The 10,097-nt window shown below is 39.7% G+C and overlaps 1 pseudogene; it reads left to right on the forward strand.

The window, feature by feature from the left end:
- Window positions 1-313: 313 nt before the first annotated feature.
- LOC121788407 lies at window positions 314-5,262 on the forward strand (annotated as a pseudogene).
- Window positions 5,263-10,097: the final 4,835 nt, after the last annotated feature.

Below are 10,097 nucleotides of genomic sequence, written 5' to 3' on the forward strand. Positions count from 1 at the left end.
ACTTCATTTCATTTCGACTATTTAATTCCGTAAATTTCTTACTTCCGAAAATTGTTTAATTTGTGAATTTGTGAATTTTTTTAATTGTGGGAATTCCTTCATTCAGGAATTCTGCCACTGTGCAGTGGGAATCTCTTATGACGTGGCAATGCGTTAAGAATTCCTTATAACGTAAAATGAGGTGTTTTTGAGAATTACGCGGGGAATTCCGCCGGGAATTCCACACTAGTGTGGATGCTCTAAATTCTAATGAGTCATGACTATGTATAGGAAGGAGTATTGAAAATCGATACTAACGAAGGCAATTGCTTTGTTTTCATCACTCACTCTGCTTCTTCTCCCTCTCATAATTGCACCAAAATCCAACCTGCAAAATCGCCGCCAGAAACACAAGAATAAAGCAACTCCTCAACTTTCTAGTACCGCCCAGCAATGGCGTCAACAGTTTTCTCTCAATATATGCTCTCTCTTCACAGCTCTCCGTTTTCCAACAAAAGCACATCTCTTCGATTCAACCCATCTTCTGTCTCTGCGCCATCAAGGAAGATCCCGACCCGCCTCACTTCTGTCGTCAGCTCCACTTCCACCGTCGATTCACCCCCCTCTGTAGATACCCCAATTGAACTCAGTATGAAATCTCGTTACATTACAATACAATGATTTATTTATTTCTTTATTGAAAATACTCGGCTCTCATGCCTCTCTCTCTGCAGAGTACCCACGGTAATGGATATCAATCAAATTCATGAAATTCTGCCTCACCGGTTCGTCAAATCTTCTACTACTACAATTTTTAAGAATCAGTTTGTTTTGCAATGCTTGTTGCTTTTTAACGACATTTAACTCATCAATATTTTTTTGTTTTTGTAGATTTCCGTTTTTACCTGTGGATAGAGTGATTGAATACAATCCTGGGGTGTCTGCTGTGAGCATAAAAAACGTGACGATTAATGATAATTTCTTTCCCGGCCATTTTCCTGAGAGGCCAATCATGCCTGGTGTGCTCAAGGTTGAGGTGTGTCATTTTATTGCATTTGTTGCTCGGGTTTAGGGTTTCTGTTCCATTTTATTGTAAATGTCTGCAAGGTTATGAGTTCATGAAGGTAATTAAAGGGTGTTTATAAATGAATTCTGAAGTCTTTTCTGTTTCAATTATTCTCTTTTATCATTTTTTTAAGAGCATCCCAGCGGCGGGCGTCCCGGCGGACATCGGACCGGACATCCGCGCGGGACGTCCACCATTAGGTGTAAACCCGGCGGACGCGGACGTCGCTTGCGGACACCGGAGTTCCGCGGCTTTCCGATGACGTCCGTCGTGACGTCCACCATTGCGGTGCCACGACGGACGTCCCGGCGGTCATCCCGATTTTTATTTTTTTTTTATAAAAAAAACTCTATATATACGGCTCGTTGAACTTCATTTCATTCGCATTACTTGTTTTAACGAATTTCTCCTCTCTACTTTCATTTCTTTTGAAGATAAATGGAGCACCTCGATAGTGATTCCCCCGCCACGAGCGAGTCACAAACGCCGATTTTTCCTGTTAGAGTTGGGGGAGATGCCGGCGTAAGTGCATCGATGTCCGGGATGATCCCCGGAATGGCGCTGATGATGCCCCAACCCCAAATGGCGTGGAGATAATGTCCGGGTACTACAATATGTACCCTACCTTGGTGTGCAGGGATGGGTGGGATGATGCCCCAAATGCCCGGGATGAGTGCCGCGATGACGGGGATGATGCCTCAAATGCCCGGGATGATGCAGGGCATGCCTGCCGCTGCGGGGGAGCAGGCAAGGGGTCCCCCAATCACCTGGGGACAATGTCTATCGCCCCTACATGGATTTATTGTCTAGTGATTCCCCCCAGATTACTCATCTGGAGACTCAGTTCACCGGCATTGAGACTATATCTTTTGAGGAGTTGGGGCTATCTCCGGTCAGGGAGTCTCCCACTGAGATGCCACCGGCGGCAGGGAGGACGCGGAAGCAAGGGAGAGGGAAGGGCAAAGGCAAGGGCACTACCTCGTCCTCGCGTGCGGGGAACGTGGGTGGGGCGGGGGCCGAGGAGGAGGGGGAGGAAGCCGACGGGAGAAAGAGGACCATCTGGAGTAGGGATGTCAATCGGGCCGGCCCATCGGGTTTCGGGCCAACCCTATTCGGGTTGCGGGTCAATCGAGTGCAGGCTAATCGGGTTGTACTTTCTTTCGGGTTGTAAAAGTTTAACCCTAGCCCTAAAAGCTCAGGTTTCGGGCTAGCCCAACGGGTTAATCGGGTTGCTGCCGATAATATTAACATGAGATCAATCCAATAAATAATAATTAAAATTACTAATATTAATACAATGTAAAACATTTAATTATGATATATTTGAAATATATGCTTAAACTCAATCATAAACATGATAAAATACTAATATTTGAGATATTTCGTGAAATTTTAATGTATATTTTAAAAATTTAAATATTTTTAGTGAATTTGAAGTTTTTAATTTATTTATTAATTATTATATTAATAAAAAATCAATATATAATTTGTATATTCAATTATAAAATTGAAAGTTATTTTATTAGTTAAATTAATTAATGAAGTGTCGATTTAGGAGTAAAAAATTAGAATAATAGAAAATTTATCGGATTTTCGGGTCAGCCCATCTGGTTTTCGGGTCTGGCCCTAACAGGTTACGGGTTAATCGGGTGCAGGCTAATCGGGTTTTGATTTTATCGGGTTAGAAATTTCCAGCCCTAACTCTATAAATTTGTCGGGCTATTCGGGTCAGCCCACGGGTTACGGGCTACATTGACATCCCTAATCTGGAGCATAGGGGAATGCGTCACGCTGGCGAAGGCCTGGATCAGTGTAGTCGAGGATCCCTACGTCGGGGCTAACCATCATATCGACAGAATGTGGTGGCACATTAGCCAAAGTTACCTCCAATTCAAATCGTCAGGTGGGAAGCCTCACGATGGAGAGCAATGCCGGAAACAGTGGGAGCGGCTGAGGAGGCAGCTCAGCCGATATGCCGGTATCTACCAAAACAACCTCCGCACGGCAACGAACGGCATGTCCGCTGATGATATGAAGCTTCTGTCTCACCAGCAGTTCCCCGACAGTGAGTTGGGTTTCGGGGAATTTGTGAATTTTTATTATTGTGGATGTAAATTGTTTAATTTGGTGAATTTGTGATTTTTTATTATTGTGGAAGTCTATCGGGATGTCATTGGGGATGTCCGTCATTGTGCAGTGGGATGTCCTTATGACGTGGCAGAAAGTGTTTTTGGGAAGTCCGTCGGGACATCTGTCCCACTGTTGGTGCTCTAAAGCCTCCATTTTTGTACCTTTTGTCTTTCTGCAGAATTTTGAATCTTGTTGATGAATACTGAATAGGTGGTTGACTGGAAATCAATTATTGATTTGCACTTAATGTTGAAGAGTTTATAGAATTAATGAAGCGAGCCAGCTATGCTATTTTGAACGACTTTGTTTCAATTTTTGAGATGTGAGGATGTGCATAATAGTAGCTTTTTTACCAATACCAGTTGAATGAATTTGCTGATGCAACCGAAGCTACTATTACTGATACATCTTTCACAATTTATACATGGCATCGTATTTGCCATGTTCGATTTAAGAACCTTGAAAGTTCTCACTCAGATGGAAAACCTAAAAGCCACATGTTTAGTGTTTTTAATATTTTGTGAAGAAAGGTTGAAGTTTAGCTTAATTGACTATCAGAGTCGTTAATAAATTCTTTAATTTCTATCATGCCTTCCTAATGTTTATAAGTATATTATTGAGAAATGCATTTTTGTCCTGTGTTTATGGCTATTTCACAAACCTATGCTTGGTGTTGTGAGGTCCCATACTGTGACAGATATAGAGCACATACATCTCAAGTAATTTGTTTCTTCAACATACTGTTGCAACTTACAAACCTCAAGTTTTTACATGAGGATGTAGCATGTTTTGCCTAGTTCTTTCTTCCCAGGCAATGCTTGGGTTGTCCCTGCATACTCAAAATGTAATCGAGTAATGATGAAGAAGATATACGAAAAAATTATAAAACATGATATTCATTGGCTGTCCTTTTTTTCTTAGATTCTCTTCTGTTATTTTCTGTATGACTTCCCAATTGACCATTCTTATTGCTAAACAATCAGAATTTTTTTAAAAATTGTCTCTTAGAAATGAGTTTCAAGACTTGATCTTCCTGAGTAGTTTCTATGCAAACATCTCGTATCATCTTGCCCAAAATTTTAAAGAGATACATATTCCCAACTCATGTATTTACTATTTTCTGTTAATCCACGACTAATTACACCAAGGATCTTGGTCTCGCCCTGCTTATCAACAGCCATAACTACCACTTGCACCATCAGCTGCGTATAATTTTTTCTCTAAGTTACACTTTCTTCCCTCATACTACTTCTTTGGGCGTGGTTGGTAATGTTCTGTTCTTTTGTAAGAACAAGTGAAGGGGAAGGACTACTTTGCACGTGTATGTTCTGTCCTATAGGAGTTAACTTATTCCGAATTTGAGGTTTTTTCGTATTATATTATAATTGTAATGGATGATTGAGATATGTGTGAGTTTTTGAAAGTTATGTACATTAAAGTGTTTGTCCAGACACATCTTTTTCTCCCAATATAATGGGAAATGATGATTTATGCAGTTCTTGTTGTACACTGTTTATTATGGGTTCTTTCTTTGATGTTTGAGCTTGACTAGAACATTGTTGTAGTTGATTCCGTTTCCAATCAATGCTTATTTTGTAATACAAGAAGTAAGTAATGGATGTATATACACTGCTGGATTCAGGCAATGGCCCAGGTAGGCGGACTTGTAATGCTACAACCAGAAGTGGGAGGGTCACGCGACAAATTCTTCTTTGCTGGAGTCGACAAGGTAAGGTTCCGGAAGCCGGTGATTGCAGGAGACACGTTAGTCATGAGAATGAACCTTGTAAAACTACAGAAGCGATTTGGGATAGCAAAGATGGAAGGGAAAGCGTATGTGTGTGTGAAGGTGAGTTCTTGATGGCATCAAATGTCAGTGACCAAATGTCATCTCTTTGCAATTTTTGTTGTTTCTCTCAGATTTTATTTTATGGCCAACCGTGGAAGTATAGATCTGCTTCTCCATTTTTTGTAAGGTTGAGATTGGATTAAGTCTAATTCTATCTTCTACATATAATCTAATGTTCATTGGGGAATGCTAGAAAATGGGAGGTTTGCCTTCATTTCTTATACGTACAATTAAACATATTCGCAACCATGACTGTGTATTTGTTGAATAAAATAGGAAAAAAGATTTACTGCATAGCCTAATAATTTTATATTTTTTCAGATACAAATTTCATATCATGAAATTGAAAGATAAAAAGCCATGGGTTTATCATTTAGGCATGGCCCAACCACATAATGATTTCATTCCAATTGTATGTCAATTATATGTTGACGAAAAAGGAGAGCATAGGGTGAATTTATTTAAACGTATTTTCAATAAGAAAACATCCAAAAAGATTAATAAAATACATGTAGGCTATGTTCGGTTGCTTATATAAATTCGTAGTTGGATTGGTTGAAATGGGCTTTCTATAAGACTAAATTAATATTGGAAAGAGATAATGGTGAGCAAAAGAGAGAGGCGGTGAGATAAAATAGTCGGAGGGTGTGAGCTCCGATGAATAGTCGGTATTTCAATGCAGAAAATTATATGATGTGGACGGGCCAATCACGGGCCTTAATTTAGTATTGGGCCGACACAATTTTCAATATTAGCAACCGAACACAAAATTAAAGTTATCAGCCCCATTATTTCCTGCTAATCTCCCCATCCGGACGTCACTTATAGACTAAAAATTCGAACTATTTGAATGTTTATATATTTATTTTCACGTTAAAATGATGGACAACTAGGTACTCCTTAACAATTTGATTTGAATTGTAGATATAAGTGGTGCAAGAATATGATTAAATGCAAACTCTCTAAATATTGTACCAACTTTTAATAAAAATGTGTTGAAATATTGGTATTGACATGTTAAAAATATGGAAATAATTACTGAATAAAAAATCCTACTAATACAGAAATGATTATTTTTTTGAGATTAAAAGTAAAGATAGTCGATGGATTTGTTTCATTTCACTCACACGAAATCAAGATTTCCCCACAGCAAGAAATCCCACCAGCAGCAGAAGCCAACGAAATCGAAAACATCGGTGTTTCCAACACCACCCACTGTACAAGATGCATCCAGAGGAAATCGGGTTTCTAGGGCAGTTGGCCTTTAAAATCACGTAAATGTACCCATTTTGTTATTTATTCCATATATAGGAAAAACGCAAATAGGAAAGGCATTTTTATTAAGTAAAAACGCCAACTAGAATGACGTTTTACAATGTTCAAGTTTTTTACCCGTATTTACTCCAATTACAGTACATTTAAACACGCCAATCACGATGGCGTGTATATAATAAAACGCCTATACGGAATGCGTGTTTATGAAATTAGACACGCCGATGAAAATTGCGTGTTAAATTAACACGCTAATCCGTGTGGCGTGTTTGTGATAAAAGACGCCAACATCATTTGCGTCTTTACAAAAAGACGCCAACAGGATTTGCGTGTTTTGAATAAAACACGCCAACATAATTTGCGTCTTTAACTAAAAGACGCCGTCTTTGTACAGAAGCATATACCAGCAGCCAGTCGCAAAAAATTCACACCACACACACACACTTCGCGATTTTCTCTAGCAGCGGCCAAATCCTTCGCAAATTCCTCCGTGTCTTTGTGATTTCGCCCTCCATTCATCAATCGGTGCTAGTTTTCCCCAAATTCGTCCAATTTATTCGGTTAGTATGCTATCTTTTACATTATTAGAGTAATTGTTGGATACTTAGCTAGGGTTTGCAATGAGTTGCGATTTGAGTTGAAATATTGTGCATATGGATTATTTGTATGACGTTAGTGTTGATTATTATGTTGGATTGTTTGGGTTTAAGTGAATTTGTGTATAAATTTGATTATAAACCAAAATCGTAGGGTTTTATAGCTTAAAAATTGGGCAAATTGATTTGGTTTATGTGGGTTTTGGTTAATGTCTTTTTTGTAGTTTGAAATGTTAATTTTGTGTATATTGTTAGGTTGAAATTGAAATTGAAATTGTTAGGTTGGTCAAACTAAAATTGGGTAAGTTGAATTGGTGGAAAATTGATGTATATTGTTTATTTGAATTGTTACTTTTGTGTAGGTGAATTGTGTTATGATGTTGAAGTTGTGTATTGTGAATTATTTGATATATGTGTTCCATTTTGTGATATTGTATTAAATTATTTGTAATTATTGAATTTGTTTAGGTTTGTTTATTGTTTAATTTGGAATATGAATGTTGTGTAGGTAATTTATGGCATCTTCTTCAACTTCTCGTCGTCGGCTCTTATGTGGTCCTGAGGACCCCTCCGTATTATATCTGCAGAGACAACACGTCTCTAATAACATATGGGCAGGAGTGCCATCGGAAGACGTACAGTGTAGAAGATACGAAGGAATCATATGGGATGTTCCCATAAATCCTCGTGTTTTGGCGGTTATAGATGAGATGGGGTTCGGCGGGATGTTGAGGTGTGGTCAACCGAAAGACATTGACCACCATCTTATCACCACTTTGATTGAACGTTGGAGGCCAGAGACTCACACGTTTCACTTTCCAGTCAGTGAAGCGACTGTGAGCTTAGAAGACGTGGAGGTCTTATGGGGCCTCAAAACTGACGGTGAGCCTCTGACGGGTTACATCCCCACTAAGGATGTCAACTATTGGAAGGATGTTTGTTTGGATTTTCTTGGCTTTATTCCAGATGCAGTTGATCTAAAAGAAATGAACTGGAAGCAGACAAGCTTATCAAATCAACTGCGGATTGAGTTGAGTGATGACCACGAGCAATACATGTACAATCAACGTGCTCGTGTGTATTGTCTGCTGTTACTGGGTGGTCTACTGATCCCGAACGCTACCGGTAATAAAATTCCCTTCTTCTACCTTCAGTTTTTCATGGATATAGAACAATGTGGTAGCTATAGCTGGGGAGGTGCGACTCTTGCCTGCTTGTACCACAATCTATGTGAAGCTGCACTTGGTAAGAGGACCGATGTCGGGGGAGCTCTTACATTGTTACAGCTGTGGGCTTGGGAAAGAATCCCAATTATTAGACCGCAGATGCTGAACCCCGCGCCCGTAGACTACTTACCATGTGCAGTCGTGTAAGTTGTCCACTAATTACTCTTTTAAGCATAATTTTTATTGATTTTTGTGTTGTTCGCTCATAATTTAATTTTTGTAGATGGACTGGTCAGGCCTCTTATGTAAAAGCACCGGGGCATTGCATTGAAACTTTCAGAGATCAGTTCTCAACAATGCATGCCAATCAGGTAATTTACGTAACCTAAATTGTTGCTAGTGTGTTGTTTTGATTGAACTTGTTTTGACTAAATAAGTTTCATATTTAGTTTATTTGGAGGCCGTATGAATCGCGAAATCTGCCGGATGTTTGTGTTGCCGGTCGTCCTATATGGACGTCGATGACAACACTAATCTGTTGAAATATGGTTGAGCCACACATGCCACAGCGAGTGTTGCGACAATTTGGGATTGTCCAACCTTATATCCCGCTTGTCGACCGGTTCCACGGTTGAGCCACACATGCCACACATGTCCAACCTTAGATCTGCCGTGCGGGGTCGTCACTCTGTCAGCCACACGGGTGGTACAGGAGAAGATTTCGGTCTCAGCGATCAACAATCTCCACCTCGGTCTTCTGTGAGAGACGACTTTTTTGGTGTTGATTTAGAGAATGCCGTCGTTGAAGATACTCCTCCGTCTAGAATCCCTAAGACCAGAATCGGGAAGGGAATCCGTAGTCTGTTTATGCGGAAAAGGCGAGACGAGTGAACGTTTCCCGAACTTTTGATATTGGTGTTTTTACATTGATTTGAACGCTTTATATTAGTAATTTGATATATTGTATTGATATTGGTGTTTTTTCAGTAATTTGGCGTATGTATATTAGTAATTTGATAAATCCGCTTTTTATACGTATGCATATTGATAATTTGAACTCTTATAATTTTTATTGGTAAATTTTTTGAAACACGCTACTCACGATGGCGTTTTTAAGTTTGAAAAATTTTTGCAATTTTTTTCCACGCCAAGGCTGAGTTTCTGAACAAACACGCCAAGCTTACTAGGCGTTTTTAGAAACACGCCAACGTCATAGGCGTTTTTTCCTTAAAACGCCTACTTAAGTGGCGTTTTTTCCTTAAAACGCCTACTTAAGTGGCGTTTTTTGAAACACGCCACTCAAGATGGCGTTTTTAAGTTTGAAAAATTTTTGTCAATTTTTTGCCACGCCGAGGCTGAGTTTCTGAACAAACACGCCAACGACATAGGCGTTTCTAATTAAAAACGCCTACGTAGATGGCGTTTTCTACACAAACCCGCCAACTTAGATTGCGTTTTCAGGAAAAACGCCATCTTGAGTGGCGTTTTTAAATAAACTAAATTTTACATTTTGTGTATTCCATGACTCGCCAAAATATAAGTAAAACGTTACAATGTTCAATTCAATAAATAACTACAACGCCGCCAAAATATAAGTAAAACAGAACAATGTTCAATTCAGCTAAATAGTTGTTACACGTTCAATTGTCTCGCCTTCTCCGCGTAAAGAAGCTACGTATACCCTTCCCGATTCTGGCGGTTGAGAGTCTAGACGGAGGAGTATCTTCCACAACGATATTCTCTAAATCAACCCCGAAAAAATCGTCTCGCACAGAAGATCTAGGCGGAGAATGTGGGACATAACTGAGCCCGATGTCTTTGCCTGTACCACCAGTGTGGCTCACAGAATGACGACCTCGAACTGCAGATCTTGGTGGAGGTGGAGGCATAAAATCGTGCTCGGCATCATCAGTGTGGCTGATAGAATGACGACCTCGAACTGCAGATCTTGTTGGAGGTGGAGGCATAAAATCGTGCTCGGCATCATCTACTAACTGAGTATCCATCCTTGAAAGAGCATTCTGGCAGTTGCGTCTGTC

Source organism: Salvia splendens, chromosome 2, assembly GCF_004379255.2.
Source record: "Salvia splendens isolate huo1 chromosome 2, SspV2, whole genome shotgun sequence".
Classification (NCBI taxonomy): domain Eukaryota; kingdom Viridiplantae; phylum Streptophyta; class Magnoliopsida; order Lamiales; family Lamiaceae; genus Salvia; species Salvia splendens.